This window comes from Perognathus longimembris, chromosome 2, assembly GCF_023159225.1.
Source record: "Perognathus longimembris pacificus isolate PPM17 chromosome 2, ASM2315922v1, whole genome shotgun sequence".
Classification (NCBI taxonomy): Eukaryota; Metazoa; Chordata; class Mammalia; order Rodentia; family Heteromyidae; genus Perognathus; species Perognathus longimembris.
In genome coordinates, this window is record NC_063162.1 from 16,626,520 (window position 1) to 16,648,908 (window position 22,389).

General features: G+C 37.9%; 1 pseudogene; it reads right to left on the reverse strand.

Moving 5' to 3' along the window:
• Window positions 1-21,065: 21,065 nt before the first annotated feature.
• Window positions 21,066-22,118, reverse strand: LOC125342735 (annotated as a pseudogene).
• Between the last annotated feature and the right edge of the window lie 271 nt (window positions 22,119-22,389).

Sequence of the window (22,389 nt, forward strand, 5' to 3'; positions counted from 1 at the left end):
GTTGTACATCAGGTATTCTTGTGTCCTACATTAATATGAATGAAAGAACTAGCTGTCATATGATATTCAGGAGCCCAGTCTGCAGAAAAATGTGAGATCATCTCAGGTAACTTCTGTTACCTGCTATACAGACAAGTTGCTCCATAATTTTCTGTTTAGTTTCCTCATCAGAAATGTGACAGTATAAGAGTAACTGCCTCCCATACTTGAAATGAAAACTAAAATGAAGACAAGTAGAATGTAGTATGTAGCTAGACACTAAAGTAAGGCATCCAAATTATGGTCATAATGCCTCCCATCATTATCATTAGCGATGGCTGACAACAATATTAATCTTAAAATGGCTAAGATTTTTCATACCTCTAAAATTACAAGACAGTGATAATCTTTCAGATACTACAGTCATACACCCAAATTATGATCATAATGCCTCCATTGTTATCATTAGCTATGACCAATGGCAATGTTAATCTCCAATGGTTAAGATTTTTCACATCCCCAGGATTACAAGATAGCCATCACCGTTCAGTTCTTTTCTTGTTTTAGATTTTCTAAATGAATTAGTCTGAGGTGTTTGAAAATTTCCCCATGGGTACCTGCACTTTGAGGAGCTGCCTTCTACACTGAGTCAAAGAAGTCCAAAGAATGGAGCCTGGAGCAGTCAGGTGGAATTTGATAACAGACTAAGCTAGAAATCTAGACCTTGTGCACCCAGAGACATCACCGCCAACCTGCAAAAAGATGGCCTATCTTTCTTTCTTGACATAAGAAATCATTCATAAATGGTGATGTTAAGAAATATCCCATCACTCATTCTTTCAATTTAATAAAGTGCCTTATGAATTGAAATAGTAATGCACAAAATTGTTTCCAACTTTCACCTTTAGCCAAAGTAAATGAGGCAGGACACTGGGAAAATGAGATCGGTATTCAGACTGTGCCCCTGTTGGCTTATCCAAGTCTTTACCTGTCTGTTCAGAAATACTCACAGTTGGTAGACACTAAAATAAATATGAATGGATTTAACGAATTATTTCACATGAGCTTGTATGTGACCTAACTTTCTTTGCTTTCTTAACTAATGAGTATTTTGGAGCCCATAGTATCATAACCATAGACCCATGAGCTACTGATTGAAAAGTCGAGAAATTATGTTTAGTTAGGGCACAACTGAACAGGTCCATGGGAGCACAGGAAATGAATGTTGACCCCAAACAACCCTATGATGGTTTAACACAAATCTACAACTCATAATTGCTGTGGCACTTTTTTACAAGACTATTGTCAATACAGGACCAAAGAACAAGAATATGTGGGATATGGAAAAATAAATGACTTAAGAGGGACCCAAGTTTTAGGGGAAAAAGTCATTTTGGAGAAGATTGCATCAGAATGGACACTGTATCTTGAATATAAGAGGATTTAGGTTACTCAATTCAAGATGGCAGTGTTCACCTTTGTAAATATCTATAAATAATAAAGGGAAGAAACATAATCCTTATGTACATATCTGGGATAAGCATGTACCCATTTTAAGATACAAAAGTTTGAAGGCACATTCAGAACAACTTTAGCTGAGTCAAATACATTTATTTAGTACCAGTGCAGGCGAGAACCAGGCAGCAAACCACTCATGGCTTAATTACTAAGCAATATTAAAACACAGCAATTTAGTTGCAATTAAGGCTATAATAATTTATTTATAAAATGCCACTATATGCATTTGCATTTGACAAACCATTTACTTTCAGCCTGGTACTGTGTGTGCTCCATTAAATTATAAAGTGCAAGGTCATTAACCTGCAATTCCATTTGTGATCATGTTATTAAATTGCATCCTGTCCCTTCTCTGGTTTAGACAAAATTGTTAGATCATTTATCTGTAACTATTTAATTTCTCTGTGAACTTCCAAAAGCTCTTATTATTGCTAATTAAGCAGGTGTGACCTATACAGAAAGCATTTGGCACTCCTCAAACATCTGGCTGGGTTCCAAATTTGGGTCAGATCCCTTTAGTGCTCTCATTTTCCTCTTATTTTCTTTTGGTCATTAGTGGTCTTGGCAGCGCAATACATGTTTTCATGTTTAGGAACATTAGGGCTTTGAGGACTTGAGACAAGTACACTTGGGATGTGACCAAGTCTACCATGGATGGAAGATGGAGACAAAGCTGTCCATCTGGTGAGGCCCAGGTAGCATTTAGTGCTGAGTGATCAGGGCTCTTTAGCTCAATGTGTGAACAGTAAAGCATGTGCAGAATAAAACGTCTCATCTCTGCTCTTCCTCATAGATCAAAACCTATACTCCATGAACATGAGGCACACGTTCTGCCAGTCCAGACTAGTCATCTTACATACATTATTCCATGCCCCTTATCCAGAAGATGCATAATTCATTCCTTAGGGCTTTTACTGTGAAGTGCAGAATTAAAGCAACAGCAAAGGCTTACCATGTATGTTGTTTGTATGGATGAATTAGTTGATACTGTGTATGAAAACTTCTAACTCAAATCAAAGCCTCTCTAAAATACTATAAGAGAGATGTTACATTAGGCCAGGCCAAACAGCGAGAAATTTACTTGCCCAAGTTTGCCCCATTACTGACAGCTCAGCTAAGGCTTAAAGGCAAATCTGCAGGGCTCCAAAGTACTTGATGACAAACCACAATTCACTGAGGAACCCTATGTAGAGAGCCAACCCTATCCTTAGCCTAGGCTTTGAAAAACAATATTTTTTGTCTGAGAATTAAGTATGCTTGGCTTTATTTTTCCGACTCTCCACTGACAACCTTACACACCTTTAAACACTGAAAAAAGGCAGAAGCAGTCATAGAAAGTTGAGATAAAAAAGACAAACTTTAGCCATTGATGCATCATTTGCATATTTAAGACCAAGAGATGAGGGAATAAATGAATTAACAAAAAGAAAGGCTTCGATTGACTTACTATGCAAGTGAAAAAATCTAATAGCTACGTTGCATCTTCTCTGCTATCTACTGTGGTATCTGCAATTTGAACATCAGAAATACCACCTGTCTATTATTCCAGAATCTTCTTTCAGTGAGCAAAGTGCTCTTCACATAGACAGGTGTTCCATGTTGAAATACTAAGTAAACTTGATCAGTATTGTTAATGTATGTAGTGTAGAATTTGACCAGTGTCCAAAAGTGCTTTTAAAAACACATAAAGGTATTTTGCCATCTGCTAGCATCTGAATCTCTTGTATTTGTGTCTTTTTGAATAAAATATTTTCTCTCCATGTTTTCATGACCATTTGTTATTTATTTAGTTTTCTGACCATAATTGCTGAAACTTTATACTTTCTGATCATTACATCTAGGCTGGAGTAAATAAACCTAATATAAAATAAACTACCTAAATTGGTGAATTAAGCGTAGAGAAGGCCTAAAGTCCTTGGGGATTCTCATGAGTAACATACAGTTGTAAATATCTAAATTTTAGCACTTGAATTGAGTGCTTCTAAGATAGGATGCCATTTGAAGTATTTGTTTGTTTGTTTGTTTTTCCAGACAGACCAACACAGGCCTAAAACTCTTAGCAACCTTGGACAACTCCCAAAGAGACTGTAGTAGAGCTCATCCTTACACATCTAAGGTTTTACTGCTTTGTTGTTATTGACCTGTCTAAAATCTCTCCTAAGAGATATTATATTATTTTCATATAACTAGACAGTATGATATGTTGATATCCTAGTTGTGATCTGAGATTCTCCACAGAAATACACTTGCTTAACTTAATTCAGTTAATAGTTTTTAAACTCATTATCAAAACATTGTGCTCTTTCCTCCTTAATAATTAAAAAAAGTTATCATGGAAAAAAAATAACCCTCACTTCAGGAGCTCTTCAGGCAACTTCCAAAATGTACTTTTAGAACAGACCTAGGAGGCAGGAACCATTACAATCCACATATTCTAAAGGAGGAAACAAACTTAAGGGAAAGTGAAATAATTTGAAGAGTATTTGAGCTTTACTCAGGTAAAAGTTTTTTGTCAACATATTGCATTTCATAGATACTATGCTCAAAATAAACTTCATAACTTAGAGAGGAGGGGCCACAAAGGGAAGTGGGAGAAAACGAGTTGAAAAAGAATGTCGTCATTACCTTACTTACATAACTGTAACCCCTCTGTATATCACTTTTATATTTTTTTTAAAAAAAGAAAGATTTTCTTGTATACTTTGCTTTTCCAAAAGTAGGTACTGTATTGTATTTTATATTCACCATCATGAAAGTTTAGCATTGCATAAATGAAAATCACAATGATCATCCAATCAATCATGATTCTTCTTTTAATACATTCCAGGTTTTACAACTGTATTGCTATTTATCTGTATTGCAGTTTATCTTTATGAACAAGCATGTCTATCCAAATAATGAAGACACTCACAAAGATATTTTCAAATTATTTTGGTGTTTAAATTTACACATTCAGTTGACTTCTTAGATCTGTTGAACATTAAATTAATTCTTTTTTTTAAAAAAAGTCAGGTGTTGGTGGCTCACACATGTAACCCAAGCTATTAGGAGGCTCAGATAAGGGGATCCAGGATCAAAGGCAGCCAGGACCCAAAAGTCCAACAGACTCCATCACCAATTAATCAGTAAAATGCTGAACTAGAAGTGTGGATCAAGCAGTAGAAAAATAGCCATGAAAGGGAAAACCAAGTGAGAGTACAAAACCCTGAAATCAAGCCCTAGCATAGGCACAATATAATTATATATGTATGTTATAAACATATATTACATATAAAATATACATATTATATATTATACATATATACATTGTATACATATATCATATACATGTATATATGTGTACATATATATGCATATATACATGTAGTGTTGGATAGTTCTAATTTAAAACAAATTTTTTCTGAGGAATACAGTACAATCTTCCTACCAGTTTTGATTTACAACTTTTTCAAGACCACAGAGAGACTGGGACTAACTAGAGTTGGGAAGGGTAATGCATAATTCTTTTGCACTCCCATCTTAGGCTCAACTGGGGTTTCCTGATTCTCCATGTTGAAATTAGACCCTGAGTTAACAAAAAAGCCTACTTTTATTTAGCCTAACAGTCTTGAGAAGTTTTTTTTCTATTTGATAAAAGCTCTACTTTATAGAGAACTACGGAATCTCTAAATTTAATTAACTTATTTTTTTTCTGGACCACAGATTTTTGCAAATATATTCTATGCTACAAATTATTTGAACAACTCCTTCATTAATAATATGTAATAATTCATCTCCCATTGTTCTTTATTATTAAACAGTTCAGAAAAAAATGATTTGTTTAAGAATGCTCCAACATTTGGCATATTCAAGTTTATTTGTCCACTTTATACTTCCATAGTTTGTAGTCTAAATTTATCCATGTTTGTGCATTACAGTGTATATATACATATATGAATATATATATACTAGAATATAATGAAACAGGTCTTAAATAAGAATATAAAGCTATTTGAAAGCAATAAAGGTTAAACCAACATCTTAAATGCCCCTTATTAGGTTTGGGGATATTGCTGACTTCCAATTTTTTTCTTTGTCTTTCCTCAGCATATTTGGTTTCATGATTAATTATATTAGCTATGTTTCATGATTCAGTGAAACTGTAATAAAATTTTAGATGCACAATCATTTATCACCCAAGCAGAGAGGTATCTCTTTCTTTCTCTAGTTTGCATTTGATCAATTTACTATAAGACCTAACCTCATAATCTTTCAAGTTCAAATATCTCAAGATATGAATTCTAACTGAAGTCATCAAACTCCTCAGATTGAGGAAAAATCTGCACTAAAAATTATAGTACTTTATATGGAACAGGGTTCCTTTTGATTTGTAATGGATAAACAAATTTTAATATATTTCACCTAAAATTATTATTGTGATAGAGACAAAATGAATTTAAATTAAAAGAGATGCTACCTTTGCTCCCCAAACTTGGTCAATTATTGAATTTTATTGAGATTTTTGCACATTCCATTCTAGTAAATAGACACGTATTTGATGTAAACTTATAAATACTTATAAATACTGTAGCTATACACACATAAAATGACTTAGAAAATATGAATAGAGCCATGCAACATTTAAACATGTCTTCCAAATGAAGCATAAAGCATGTATAGCACCTATTTCTGTTGTATAGAATCTTGATATGATTAATAGGTGAGGGTTCCTCAAACTAATGTTACAGCGGGCTTCAGAGGAATAGATGCCTATGTCTAAATCATATACTTTCTTTTGGTAAGTGTCTATAGTTTTCGTTGAATTCCCAATGGAGTCCATGACCCACAACATTTAAATGTTACTGACATAGTAGTTACCTCATTGGTAAACATAAAGATGATAGTTTTTATTTTTCCCTAATTTTCCTCTGCGTCTTGAATTCTGGCCTTTGCTCTTGTATTTACAATAACAACTCAACCTGCCTTTCTCCTTTCTACTCCTCAACCTCTTTTGTTAGATATTACAGTCAAATTCCTTCATTTTGTTGAAGAAAGTATGTTCTCCCTTAAAGAAGCAAGTCCTCCAAAGTTGTGTAGCTTGCCCTTTTGTCAATCAGAAGCCAGCCATACAAGTGTTTTTGAAGGCCAACTTTTCTAAAGGAAGGTTGGAAGTAAAGCTGTTGTGATGGCGTAGTAGAAAAAGTTCCACAGACAAAAGGAGAGGGCATGGCTACAGGCTTGACACGGGCAGTGAATTCACTCAGCCCCAGATGGAAGTGCAGTTTTAACAAAATAAAACACTGGAAACATTGGTAGTGTTTTAAAAAATGTGTAATTAAGAAGGTATGGAGTAATATAACATGATAAAAAAATAATAGTTCAAAGCAAAAAAGAGTCAACAATTGCTCGTAAGAGGTCTCACAGGATGATACTCCAAGAGGAATACAAATAGGCTGCGATAATTCCATGAGTTGACAAAGTCATGTCAACTGCTTTGCAGACCCATTCCATACAGCTTCTCAAACACAGAATCTAATGACAAAATACAGAATCTAATTACAAAATAACGGTTTAAGAATCCTCATCTTCTGGAATAAATTTGGTGAACAAACAGGAGAGTTTAGCACATTGGCGATAAGGTTACAGTCTCTCCACTGACTGGAGAGAGAAGAGATTGCAAATTCAAGCCAGGAGCACACAGTGCCTTAGCTCACTACCCAGCTCCTCTTTTCCTTACGGTAGAGAGAGGGGGAATCTCTGACTGGTTTGTTCTCTGTTCCTCTCCATGGAAGAATTTAAGGACTGCTTGCTGCCTGAAGACTAGTGACATGGAGAGGAAGTTTTTGACTGTTTGCTTGAGGATATTTCTACCACATTTGGATATCCCATGGTTATTTAAGTAAACATGAACAGAATGGTGTATGGAAAAAGGAATAACATTTTGGAGACAAATGACACACCTAAATCAAATGAAAAATTTAATCAACAAGGATTTTCTCTTTGTGAAAAATGTCAGATATATTGCCCATGGGTTGGGTTCAGATTTTAATTAGATGACATGTCTGTCAGAAGTTTGTAAGTTGCTTTTACTTTTAATGGCCTTAATTATTATACATAATTAAGGGTTATGGTGTGATTTTTGACACATGCATAAATTGTATGAGAATGAAATCAGGCTATTTAGTTTATCTATTACCTCATGCATGTATTACTCCTTTGTAGTAAATATTCCAAGATGTAACTATTTTGAAGTAGTTAATGTAGCATTGTAAACCATAGTGACCCCCTTGTAATACAAAACATAAGAACTTATTCCTCTTGTCTAACTTCCACTTTGTACCAGTACTCTATCTATCTATCTATCTATCTATCTATCTATCTATCTATCTATCGTCAAAGTGATGTACAGAGGGGATACAATTTCATACGTAAGGCAGTGAGTACATTTGTTATCCAACTTGTTACCTCCCTCTCTCTCCCCTTCCAAACGTCTGAAAGCCAACATTATGCTCTGCTTTTCTATGAGGTCAACTTAGATTCACAGGAATGAGATCATGCTGCGTTTTTCTTCCTGTGCTTGGGTTATTTTATTTAACATAATGTCCTCTTAGTTCATCCACATTGCCACACATGACAGAATTATGTCTTCTTCTCCCTGTGTGCTGTTATAAAATTTATGTGGGAGCCTTTTAACAAACATAAAATGTTATTGAGAGATATCTCAATAGCTAATTAATTAATTAATTAAATTATTTATATTATGGAGAGAAGCCAAATCTTCATTTGTGAAGACTTTATATTATACATTACCTATTTCTGATATACAGAAAGACACTGTCGTGGATATCTTTTCTCTACTTGTGTCTAGGGGAGAATGTGAATGGAAAGAGTGTGCACTTCCAGAGCTGGAAGACTTTTGTTTAATTTCCTACTCAATCATCAATTTGCTGCAAAGTATTGAAAGATTTCTCTTTTACTGCATGAGATCATCATCTCTCTTACACTATGGTCATAAAGATGTCTTTATCATAGAATTGCTATAAGGTAGAGAATAGATCACATGCTTCTCTACAATATCTGGCTAATACTAGATTCTCTTTATTATCCTAATCCATTAACTATGTACATGTTTACGTGGAAAACATTAGTGGCATAAGTTGTGAGACTATTTACCAGGCATTTGGTTGTTCTCCTTTTTTCATTCACTTGAACAAAACACATAACTTTTCCATATAAAATTAATTGGACACTTTAAGTAAAGCTAAATAAATAAGTAAAACCATGCTGAAAAGAGCCTTGATACACCTGAGTGACAGAAGAATAATCTCCTTTTGATGATTCAATTATTTGTGGATTTTGGACCTGTTTAAAATGAAACAGATACCTGTTGAGCCTTCCTTCCTTCCTTCCTTCCTTCCTTCCTTCCTTCCTTCCTTCCTTCCTTCCTTCCTTCCTTCTTTCTACTTTTACATAATGTAACCTTCAACTCACAGTACATTTATGTTGTCTCTGTTTCCTTCATGAGAAAATAATATAGTAATTTAATACAAGATCCTCTCTGGTATTAATATTTCCTGAGTTCTGTGTTGCTCTGTCAATTGTCCTGAATCCTTAGGTGGATGCATTCATCTCAAAAGAGGAACCTGGTGACAGGAAGCCACAACCACGTGTGTTCATGAATGAATAACCACATCTCCCGCTTCCCTGGCTCTCTGAAATCATTCCTGCTAATGGCTACCACTTCAAGAATCTGCTTAATAAAAATATGCTGCCACACAGAGCACAGGGAGGGGTTTGTTTTATGCTTTTCTCTTGGATGGAATGAACATTGTTGAAGCTCATTATCGTCCCAGTGATGGTCAAGAAGGAAAAACAAATACTGCATCACCACGAGCACCAAGGTGAATTTAACCTGATGCATAATCACACAGGCTGCTAGATAGCAGAAGTAAATACAGCTTTTTATTTGTCAAGATGGCTTCCCTGTGCTCTGCCTGTCCATGTGGATCACTTTGAATCTAGACATATTCAGAGGAGTGAGGGAATTGTGGACTCCATCCAAGGGGGGGAAAATTACTGAGATTTTGGTAGGGTTTCTAAAAACAGAATGATTTGAGTTACAGCATGAGGGCTTTCTTTATGGCCTTACTTTTATATCTGGCAGATGTATGGTTCTGTGGGGCTGCAAGCTTCCAAATGCATCTATTGTATAGGGTGAGTCCCTACAGGCACTTTCATAAGAGTTTCAACAAAACACTTTTGCTAAGCCACTGCTATTATCTATCAACTATAATAATATGCATTTCATTTGGCCTTGTGCTACTATTTGTTTCAATTGTTTACCGACATATGTACACATGTGCACACAGATGGAGAAAGGTATTTACCATTGTGTTGGTCGTGTTAGTAAAATAAAGTCACTAATAAGTATACTTCTTAAAACCCTTAGCTGAAGAAATCCTCCAGACGGTGGCAGACAAACACGGATTGCAGGCTGAGCACCGACAGGCTGAAACTGCAGAGAAAGCATGAGTACCCCATGAAAGACATTCTCACGCCCACAGAACACCTTCTGGAAGCTAGCCCTCCCCCACTGCCAGAGCAAAGCACTATCTTTGACATTGGCATAGACATGGTCAGACCAGACTGGAACTAAAGTGGGCCAGGGGAAAGCGAGGACAAAGGGGCCATGTTTGAAAAGGGTAAGAGTGACTGAAGAATGACTGAACTGTGAGAGCCAGCTCCACCCTGGTGGGAGAATCATTACAGGGCCGAGGCTCACAGACTCAGGTAAACTTAGCCAGAGGTGCCCTGCCCCGCCCTGTCCCACTGATGCTGCAGCTACCTACTCTCCAGCAGCTGGAATTTCTAAAATCAAACTGAAAGCAGCAAGCAGCTACTGGTGGCACGTAACAATCAAACGGGAGAATGAACAGTTCCCGAGACAGATAAACAGCCCCATTACAGAGGAAGCCCAATTTACACCAGCAAACAGAGCTGAATTTCACAGCCTGCTCCGCCCAGGAGAAGGTCGCCCTGCCCACGGGGGAGGAACCTCGCCCGGGCAAGCTACTCACAGCCAGGTAAACTAGGCCCCAGGCACCCCATCCTGCTGAGTCCCCAGCCTATTCAAAGCCAGGCATTAAAGGCAGTGGCCACACAGCAGATGGGAGGAGCCACGGTTCCTGAGAATGTTCAACATCCCCCAACTGAAGAGGACACCCAAGCCCTACCTGCAAGCTGTGCAAACCACAGAGCCCCAGGATTTAACTAACAGGGGAGGAGGGTCAGAGCAGATCCAGCTCAAGCAAACTGAAAGCAAATCAAACCAGCCAAGCAGCAGAAAAATAGACTGTAGACAATTTCAAGGAAACCAGAGACTGTGGAGAGAACCCACCCAAAGAAGGAAGACTCCATTTTTATTTTTAACATTTTTTAAACATCTTTATTTTTTATTTTTCATTTTTGAGTTGTCATTTGTTTTCTGTTTTCTGCTTTTATTCTTTTGTTTTTATTGGAGTTTTTTTTTGGTAATTTATTGTGTGATTTGTGAGTTTATTTTCCTGTATTTTTTCTTTGTTTCTCTTTTCAGATTTTCTTTCTTTAAAATTACTTTCGTTTGGCTAACACCTTTACTCTTTTCTGGTGATTCTCCATTGTCTATCATTTTAACCTCATCCTTTCTACTGATTCTACTCTTCTCCACCTTTCCACTTCACTGAAACTAAACCCAAATCATCATTCCCCATTCATTTTACTCTATTCTCTTCACTACCTATACCTTACCCTCCTAAATTTACTTCCAGGACCTCCAGACTCCATTGACCCCTGGTTATTGGATAGAGGGTATCCCTGTTCAATCCGAGTGAACCAAAGGGGTTCATAGAGAAATCCCACCAGTCCAAAGAGAACTAAATATAAGAAAAAAAATTGCTCATAGGGTTATAACTGTAAATAAGTAACTACTGAATACAGGGCTCAGGATTGCTGTTATATTACTAGTGTATTCATTGGGGGCACCAAATTTGATTTTGTATACAAAAAAGAGGGAAGGTGAAGTGCCAGACTTTGAAGTCAGGCCCTACTTTACCACGTGAACCTGAGATAAGCAGGCCCTGTGAGCAGACCCAGGACAAGCCCATTAGGGCCCAGTCGGGCTAGAACTCTAACCGCTGGGAATGCTTAACTCTAACCACCCCTAGAATCGAACCCTGAGCCAATCAGGTTTGTACCTGTATCCTAATCTTGCTTGCTTGAACAGCTGATTGTTGTAACTTTGTTCTTTGCCTTTATAAGCCCTGTGTAATCACAGCTCGAGGCTCCCTCCTAACCTCCGCTGTGTCGATGGGTAGGACGAGGCCTGAGTTGCAGCTCGCTTAAATAAAGCCTTGCCTTGCTTTTGCATTTCGGAATGTCTGAGTCTCGGTGGTCTTCTTGGTAGTGGTTTCACGGCTTGGCACAACAAGGTATCTATATATAATTGTGAACTTCTAAGATTTATACAACAGTGCTTGGTAAAGTCTGCTTTGGGTCTTAAATGGTGCTCACAGGTGCTTGTAGATTGCCATTTCCAATCTAAATGAGCAGAAGAAGTACAAGAAAGATGGCAAGCCAGGGAATCTCATCTCCCACACAAAACAAGCAGGAAGCAGAGAAGTCAATCAAAGACCTTGAAGAGAACCCTCAAAATGCTGTACAAACTCTACTGATAAAAATGTTAAATGAAAAGTTTGAATCAGTACATCAATCCATCCATAAAGTAATAGAGGATCATATGGCCTCCACACATAGAAAGAAAAATGAACTTCAAGAGTCCAATGAAAATACAGCTACCCAGCTAAAAGATTTGAGAGACAGCTCTCAAAACCAAATTAATGAAGTAAACAAGTCCATACAGGACTTAAGAGGAAATTATAGCAAAGACATGGAAACCATCAAGAAAGACCAGTCAGAGGGAAGGGAGATTCGAAATCAAGTAGTTAGCCTACAGACCAGACAAGAGAAGCAGAGGATCAAATATCAGGAACTAAAGATTCCCTAGAATCTATGGAGAAAGAACAAAAAACAATACAAAACCAATCCAATTGGCAAAACAGATCACTCCAGGAGCTCCAAGATACAATCAGGAAGCCCAATTTTAGGCTAATAGTTATCGAGGAAAACCTAGAGAAGGAAGTCAATGGAATAGGCAACCTATTTAACAGAATATTAGCTGAAAACTTCCCAAATATCCAGATATAAGAAGTATTTAGAACCCCAAATCGACTAGACCAGAATAGGACATCCCACTGACACATTGTGATCAAAACAATATCAATAGAGTCCAAGGAAAGAATCCTTAAAGCTGTTAAAGAGAAGAAAATAATCACAAATAAAGGAAAACCAATCAGAATTACCCCAGACTTCTCAGCAGAGACCATGAAAGCAAGGAGAGCCTGGAATGAGGTATACGAATCCTAAATAAATATAACTATCAACCAAGAATACTGTACTCAGCTAAACTCGCATTCATTGCTGAGGTCAAATAAAAGTCTTCCACAGTAAGGAAAAACTGAAACAATATATCTCCACCAAACCAGCTTACAGAAAATCCTCAAGGATGTTCTACACAGGGAAAATAATCAAGTTCACAATACAGACAGAGAAATTAACCCTAAATAGAAAACCAGAATGTTAGATCAAGAATTGGGAAGACACAGCTTTTAACAAGATAGCTATAATGAAATGAGCAAACCATCATCTATCAATCCTAATTCTCAACATTAATGGACTTAATTCTCCAGTTCAAAAGCAAACATCTTCTAAAAGTGAAAGGCTGGAATAAAACCTACCAAGCAAACAGTCCCCACAAGCAGACTGGAGTTGTAATCCTAGTATGAGATAAAATTGACTTCTAACTAAAAACGGTCAGAAGAGACAAAGAAGGTTACTACATACTGATAATGGGATTTCTCCTACAGGAGGATATAACTATCCTAAATATCTACACCCCAAATACAGGAACAATCAACTTCATCAACAAACACTACTGACTCTAAAAACACTCATAGACCCTAACACATTGATAGGTGGAGACTTTAACACTCCACTGCCACCTCTGGACAGATCAACACACCAAAAAACTGAGCAAAGAAATCACAGGACTAAACTGCATACACCAATAGACTTAACCGACATATACAGAATATTCCATCCAGCAACACCAGAATACACATTCTTTTCAGCAGCACATGGAACATTCTCCAAAATAGATCACATCTTAGGGCACAAAGAAAATCTGTACAAATTCAGAAGTATTGAAATCATTTCCTGCATTCTCTCAGACCACAATGGAATAAAATTAGAGTTCAACTCAAACAACCATCACAGAAAATCCTACAATTCATGGAAACTAAACAACACACTGCTGAACCATCAGTGGGGCATTGAGGAAACTAGAACAGAAATTCAAATGTTTACGGAATTAAACCAAGACGAGCACACAAAGTTCCAGCTCCATTGGGACACAGCAAAGGCAGTACTCAGAGGAAAATTTATATCTCTGAGTGCCTACACCAACAAACTGGAGAAACAGCAACTCAGCAACTTAGGGAAACAACTTAAGCTCCTCGAAAGAGATCAATAAGCCAAACCACAAGCCAATAGACAGAAGCAAATAATTAAAATTAAAACAGAATTAAAGGACTTAGAGTTAAAAAAAAAAAGCCATCAAAAGAATCAACAAAATGAAGAGTTGGTTCTTTGAAAAAAATAACAATATAGACAGACCCCTAGCAAATCTGACCAAAAAAAGAAGGCAGCATACCCAAATAAACAAGGTCAGAGATGGAACAGGTAACATCACCACAGAAACAACCAAAATTCAGAACACAATAAGGGACTATTTTGCAACCCTTTACACCAACAAGTTCAAGTACCCGGAAATGGACTATTTCCTAGCAAAAATTGATATCCCCAAACTTAACCATGAAGATTTAAACCTCCTAAACAGACCCATATCCAGTATTGAAATAGAAACGGCAATAAGTGATCTCCCATCCAAGAAAAGCCCAGGCCCAGACGGATTCAAAGCAGAATTCTACAAGGCCTTCAAAACAGAACTCACACCAATATTTCTCAAACTCTTCAATGAAATTGAAAGAGAAAGTTCACTACCAAACACATTCTATGGAGCCAGTATAGCCCTCATCCCAAAACCAGGCAGGGACTTATCATGGAAAGAGAACTATAGACCCATTTCCCTGATGAACATTGATGCAAAAATTCTCAACAAAATTCTGGCCAATTGATTTCAACAGGTCATCAAAAAAATCATACACCATGATCAAACTGGATTCATCCCAGGGATGCAAAGTTGGTTCAATATACGCAAGTCAATTAATGTAATCCAACACATCAACCGGAGCAAGGTAAAGAATCACATGGTTATATCTCTGGATGCGGAAAAGGCGTTAGATAAAATCCAGGACCCATTTATGATAAAAGCCCTGCAATAATTGGGATTCCAGGAAATACTCCTGAAGATAATAAAAGCAGTTTATGACAAACCAATGGCAAGCATAATTCTAAATGGTGAAAAGCTAAAGCCATTCCCCTTAAAATCAGGAGCAAGACAGGGATGTCTGCTCTCTCCCATCCTCTTCAACATAGTACCAGAATTCTTAGCCATGGCAAGTTGGCAAGAAGAAAAGATAAAGGGGATCCAAATAGGAACAGATGAAGTTAACCTTTTTCTCTTCGCACATGACATGATCCTATACCTAAAGAAGCCCATTGACTCTACTCCCAAGCTACTAGAGCTGATCCAAAACTTTGGCAAAGTTGCAGGATATAAAATAAACCCTCAAGAATCAATGGCCTTTCTCTATGCCAATGACCCGAATACCAAGGCCGAAATCAGGGAACCAACTCCTTTTGCAATAGCCTCAAAAAACATAAAATACCTAGGAATAACCTTAGCCAAAGAAGTGAAAGACCTCTATGATGTGAAGTTTAAACATAAAAAATGAAATTAAGGGCTGGGGATATAGCCTAGTGGCAAGAGTGCCTGCCTCGGATACACGAGGCCCTAGGTTCGATTCCCCAGCACCACATATACAGAAAACGTCCAGAAGCGGCGCTGTGGCTCAAGTGGCGGAGTGCTAGCCTTGAGCGGGAAGAAGCCAGGGACAGTGCTCAGGCCCGGAGTCCAAGGCCCAGGACTGGCCAAAAAAAAAAAAAAAAAAATGAAATTAAGGCAGAACTAAGGAAATGGAAACTCCCATGCTCCTGGACTGGGAGGAATAATATAGTCAAAATAGCAATATGGCTATCTACAAATAAAATGCAATGCCCATTAATATCCCAATAACATTTTTTAATGAAATAGGGGAAGCAACCCAGAAATTCATATGGAACAATAAAAGACCCTGAATAGCAAAAACAATCCTAAGCAGAAAGAACAGTGCTGGAGGAATTACAATACCCAACTTTAAGCTGTATTATAAAGCTATAGTAGTAAAAACAGCTTGATATTGGCACTGGAACAGGCCTGAAGACCAATGGAACAGAACTGAGGACCCAGAAATGAACCTGCAGAACTATGCCTACTTAATATTTGATGAAAGAGCTAAAAAAATAGGATGGAAGAAAGATAGCCTCTTTAACAAATGGTGCTGGCAAAACTGGTTCAACACCTGAAACAAACTAAAATGAGATCCTTATGTATCACCCTGCACCAAAATCAATTCCAAATGGATCAAAGACCTCAAAATAAAAAGAGATACCTTGTAAACACTACAAGAAGGAGTAGGAGAAACACCTGGACTCCTTGGCACAGGGTGAAACTTCCTTAATAAAGGCCCAGACATGCTACAAATCAAAGAAAGGTTGGACAAATGGGACTGCATCAAATTCCAAAGCTTCTGCAGGGCAAAGGACATAGCTCACAAGACAAACAGAAAGCTCAAAGTTTGGGAAAATATCGTTACTGGCCATACAATGGACAGAGGTCTCATTTCTAAAATATATGCAGAACTAAAAAAATTACCTTCCTCCAAAACAGAACCTCAAAGAACCAACAGCCCCCTCAACAAGTGGGCTAAAGACTTACAAAGAGACTTCTCTGATGAGGAAATGAGAATGGCCAAAGACATATGAAAAAGTGCTCTATATCACTGGCCATAAAAAAATGCAAATCAAAACAACATTGAGATTCCACCTCAGCCCAGTAAGAATGTCCTTTATCAAGAAAACTAACAACAACACGTGTTGGAGGGGATGTGGCCAAAAGGGAACGCTACTTTATTGTTGGTGGGAATGTAAACTGGTTTAGCCATTCTGGAAAGCAGTATGGAGGTTCCTAAGAAGGCTAAATATAGAGCTCCCCTATGACCCAGCAGTCCCACTTTTGGGCATCTACTCAAAAGACCACAAACAAGAACACACTAAAGCCACCCGCACAACAATGTTCATCGCAGCACAATTTGTCATAGCTAAAATATGGAACCATCCCAGATGCCCCTCAGTAGACGAGTGGATCCGGCAAATGTGGTACATATACACAATGGAATTTTATGCCTCTATCAGAAAGAATGACATTTCCCCATTCATAAGGAAATGGAAGAACTTGGAAAAAATTATACTAAGTGAAGTGAGCCAGACCCAAAGAAACAGGGACTCTATGGTTTCTCTCATAGGGAATAATTAGCACAGGTTTAGGCTAGTCACAGCAGAGGATCACAAGAGCCTAATAGTTATGCCCTTATGAACGCATAAGATAATGCTAAGTGAAATGAACTCCGTGTTATGGAAACGACTACTTTCAATATGCTATGTGAAACCGTAGCTTCTTTTGTTGATGATCCTCTTGTATCCCCTTCCTGTGGTTGTACCTGCACTATCACTGTATTTTATCTTAGTACCCTGGATACTGTATATACTGGTATTAGATCTAGGGAAGTGAAAGGGAATTTCAAAATCGAGAGACAAAGGATAAAATGACAAATGACTCCAAAAGCAGTACTTGCAAAACCATTTGGTGTAATCTAACTGAACAACTGATGGGGGAAGAGGGAAAATGGAAGGGCCGACAGGGGGAATGAGGGAGGAGGTAACAAACAGTTCAAGAAATGTGCCCATGGCCTAACGTATGTAACTGTAACCCCTCTGTACATCACTTTGACAATAAATAAATAATTATTAAAAAAAACCCTTAGCTGTCATCATGTCATACTTCCAATAAAATTGTAATTCTATTCTTAATTTATGAAGTACTGACCTGTTGGTTAGATACCTCTCCAGGTTTTTATTATGTTCCTTTTGTTTAATTTTATTTTTTAAATTTATTGTAAGGGTGATGATCAGGTAGTTTACAGTTACAGAAGTAAGGCAATGAGTACATTTATTTTTAAACTTTCTTATCATCTAAATCTTATAATCTGAAATTTCTGGACTTTTAGTAGCTCTGATATCTGTCAATGTGGAATGAAGGAGTAGATTATAATATATCTGCACAAATAATGAGTTTATAGACATTTCATAATAATCAAATATATCTATAAACATCTCCAAGACAATATCCTTTCATATAGAGATGTCTGTGTGTATAAATGTTGTATGTGCATGCTACATGTTTGCATGTTGTATGTGCTTGTATACATATGTGCATATTCAAAATACGCACTCGTTTGGCTAAGTAAAATCCTGATGGAACTATTGAGATTACCATTCCCTGGTTTCCTTGTCTCTTCACAGAAATTTATTTTTAAAAATGCCGGATTTATGTCATATTCTCTTCCTGCAGAATTTCCTCATAAGCCTGTTCTAAACTTTATTATGAATTCTATCAGCAAGTGTTCATCTACATTGAATATGTGTTTTAGCAGCAAGTTTTAATCACAATTGAATCTGTGTAAGACCTGTACACACTTCATATTTACTTAATTTGATTTCCCCTCCATAGAGCCATTAGCAAATTAGTCAATGTCTTCAGTTTTTATGAGAGATAGAGAGGATTGCTTTTACATAGTCACTTAAGTATTAAATTGTATAATCAACTCTAAACCTTTAAATATGTGTGTCCAGTTCCAAAGTCTATTTTTAAAATGACAAAACTAGCTGACAATATGGCTCTAACTGGCAGCATATTTTCCTATGCCCCAGATTTAATACTAGATAAAATATGTAAGGGAACAAGGAATACTTGGCTGTATAATCCTTAAAGATTCAAATGGCTTACTGTCCCTCTTTCACACCAGAAATCATGAGATAATCCTTAGACTTCATGCGTAGAAGAAGTCTTTAGTTATACTCTCAAAGCAGAGGTGACCTGTCTTCACAAAGTTTCAAGATTCAGTTCTCTCAGAAACAGAACAACAAAGCCATGAAGTGTAGAAGTCCCATCCACTTCAGCCACTAGACCCTGGTGCTCACAGGACACTTAATTCAGCTTTGCTGTTTCCTTTGTTCAAGATGATGGCATCAGATTAATAGCTGCAGAGACAGACCTGCCCATGATTAATAGCGTCGAGTCAGAAAAAACACTGCTTAAACTTGCATATCTGGTTTGCTTTCTTACTTTAAAGGCCCTAATTGCATTTTTCACCTTTTAAAATCTATCTTTGAGTCATTATTTATATGATATTGTGGGGTCAACTCTGGATTTCTTGGCTGTTCCCGTCTGTGATTTTATAAACAATAGTGATCAATAATGATAATAGTGCAAAAAAGTTGAGTCAGGAAACTACAGAAGTAAACTGGAGTCACTTTGATCTGGACCTGCTAGGAGCCTTGGCCCTCTAGACTTACCTCACACACCTCAATAGGCCTTATTACAACCCAATTTGTTTGCCAAGGATTATTCTAGCATTGTGCCATTCTTACTAATCTTGGCTTGTAAAATAGGCTTTATAATTAGTCTAAAAATATGGAGAGTCCTGATATCCACTGTACAGTACATTGGTTGAAGATTAAATGGGCCACTCCAGGAAGTGGAATATTGAAGAAAAGGAATTTAAGTGAAGTTGCCTAAACAGGCTCAAAGATGATGTGAGGAGAATTTTCAGGACAAAGGAGGACCCATGGTTTGTTGGCTATAGATTCTGGAAGATGGAAAGCTGTGAAGAGTTAAAATTTGCATCATCTTTGCCTTTCTCTAATGGTTTGCTAATGTGTCTAATTCACTCAAATAGCTTAAGTTCATCTCTCTTTACTTATGTACGTAAAGCACTCTGTCTCTGCTTTCTTCTCCATGCAGATCCATGCCTTTCTCTTTGTCCCTTCTGCTTTCTTTGAAAATATGATTTCTTCTCTCAAAATGTGGCTTCCATGAAACACTGGATGTAAAATGTCCTATATATGCTTGTGACAATTGGCTGCATCCTTGACTGCTTTCTCCTATCAAATATGTCTGGATATCAGAGATAGTGGCCATCTCAGGAGATGACACACAAGTATATCTCTCTGTATGCCTATAAGAGCATGAACTTGTAAGTCTGGTAGGTTTGACATCAGATGTCTAAGGATCCTAAATTCCACCAAAGCCTAACCTATATTAACAATCTTATAACACTAAATCTATGTAGGTATTTATTCTGATATTTGGAAGGCAAATTTATTAATGGCTTAAAATGCTTCATTTATGAAATATATTAAAATGTTCCTGTCAGAAATATATACATACACTGATATATAATATTGATATAATGTTCTGATATGCATCATTTCGTCTTTTTTCTTAAAGTTAGGGTTTTTGTTACCTATGTTTTCTGTCCTGATCACTGTAGTTTGTGAAAGGTTAGATGAGATGTAACAGGAAAATTAATTGTAGGAAAAGGTAATTTGTGTTCCACAGTGAGTTTACCTTCCTAATGGTGGCTTTATGAGCATTGTGGTCCCAGCAAATTACTAAGTATAGACACATAGGCACATATCCATTCAGACCTCCTCAAGCTGTGCTATAAAATGGTCCAATGACTTCATCAATCTGGACTTTTATATTCTTACCATGTTAGTGGCTGATGTTGGTTGTAAATATTTTCTAAGGCAAAATGGCATCTTTTAAATCTTTGAATAAGAATACTTCCAGCTTGACTTTATTTGTATGAGAGATAAGCATACTTATTTGGGCAGGTGGGTTGGTCAACCGGACAATAGTTAACGATATTCTTAGCTTCATCCTCATTATTTCCAAGAACAGCCATTGGACATTAATGAGCCCCTCTCTGTGCATCTTTACATTGTTGAAATGTGAAGAAGTCTATCTTTTGCTGGCTTTTGACCTCCTTTGGTTTTTTTTTTAAATTTTATTTAAGACCTTTATTAACAGGTGCTTGCAGTTTGTTGACTTTTTTGAAAAAATCAAGTTGTAAACTTTTATTACAAATTAAAAATGAAGTTCTTAAAAATCTCAACTTCACCAGATATGAAACAATTTAAAAACCTTTAAAGGTGTATTGAGAAAAACCACGCATTAAAAACAAAAACAAAAAATGTTTGCCATTACCAAAAAGAGACTTCTTTAGATAAAAATAATAAAAACCCCATGCTGCATAGATAATGCAGATAGTTCTAGTTATCTGGTCAACGGGCAAAAAGCAAGCACTTGTCTTCAGCTCCAATCTTTTGTTCATTTCTTATTGCTGGAATTTCGTATTCATTTCTTCTTGTTGGATGACTAAACCGGCTGATGGTAAAGATGGTAAGCCGGCATTTACTCAGCCCCGCCCTGTTCAGCCTCGGGAGCGGACGAATTCTCAGCTGGTGGATTGGCTGCTTTTGTCTCTTTGCCATCTTGTGGTTCAGGGTTCTCTGGGCCTCTGCGTCGGTAATTGAAGTTGCAGCGGTACCGACGTTGAGGTGGCTGCTGACCTTGGGTCTCATCTCCTTGATTTTCCTTATGTTCTTCATTACCATCCTCTCTAGGCTGTCTTTGGCGAGGAGGGCCTCTGCGGAATCGTGGTCTATAACCCCGATACATATTCTGTCTCACTGGTCTACCTTGTTCTCCTGCACCCTGGTTGTCAGCACCCTCCATCACTTCTCCCTGCACAGGAGGGTTGGAATACTGTGGTCGACGCCCATCTGGTCTCCGCATGTAGTAAGGTGGGAACCTTCGTCTGCGGTAGGGCCGGCGTTGTTGGGCCTGGCCTTCCGGAGCACTCTCTGATCCCTCATTCTTTTCCCCACTCTCACTGTTCTGGTAATTCTGCTGGTAATTGCGTGGAGGACCCCTAGACGTGGATAGCGTCTATAATGGTTACGGTCTGCTGCATATTTACTGCCTTGAACTGGAACGCCACCAGGACCTGTAACATTTGCTGCCTCCGCACCCTTTTCTCCTTCAACAACACCAAACTCCACAGTCTCTCCATCTCCTACACTGCGAAGGTATTTCCCGGGGTTATTTTTCTTTATGGCAGTTGGGTGTACAAATGCATCTTCCTTGGTGTCATTCCTGTTGATGAAACCAAATCCGTTCCTTGCGTTGAACCATTTTACTGTTCCCAAAACCTTCATTGCGATGATCTTCTTGTCCCCGCCGGTAGGCGGCGCCCATGTGAGGCCGCCCAGGCCGCTGCTCCCTGCGCCGCTGTCCGTGGTGCCGGGCTTGGTGTAGGCTGCTGCTGGGTCTCGGCCTCGCTGCTCATAGTTGCGGTGATGGTGATTGGGGCTCGCTGCGGCAGCTGCGGCTCCTCCTGGGGTGTGATGGTAACTAGGCTGGTGGCGGCAGTGGGGCTGCTCAGGGCTCTCTGCAGTCCGCCCTCTGCTCCTGCTACCGATCAAACTCTTGACCTCCTTCGAATCCTGATAGTCACTCATGTTTTTCTTTGACCTTTTCTTCTTAGGGAGTCATGGAGATCTCATGGCTAGTTTGCCTAAGGTAGGACTGAGCTAGGAAGGGGAGTCAGTGCTGGGTAAGCCTTAACAGTAATT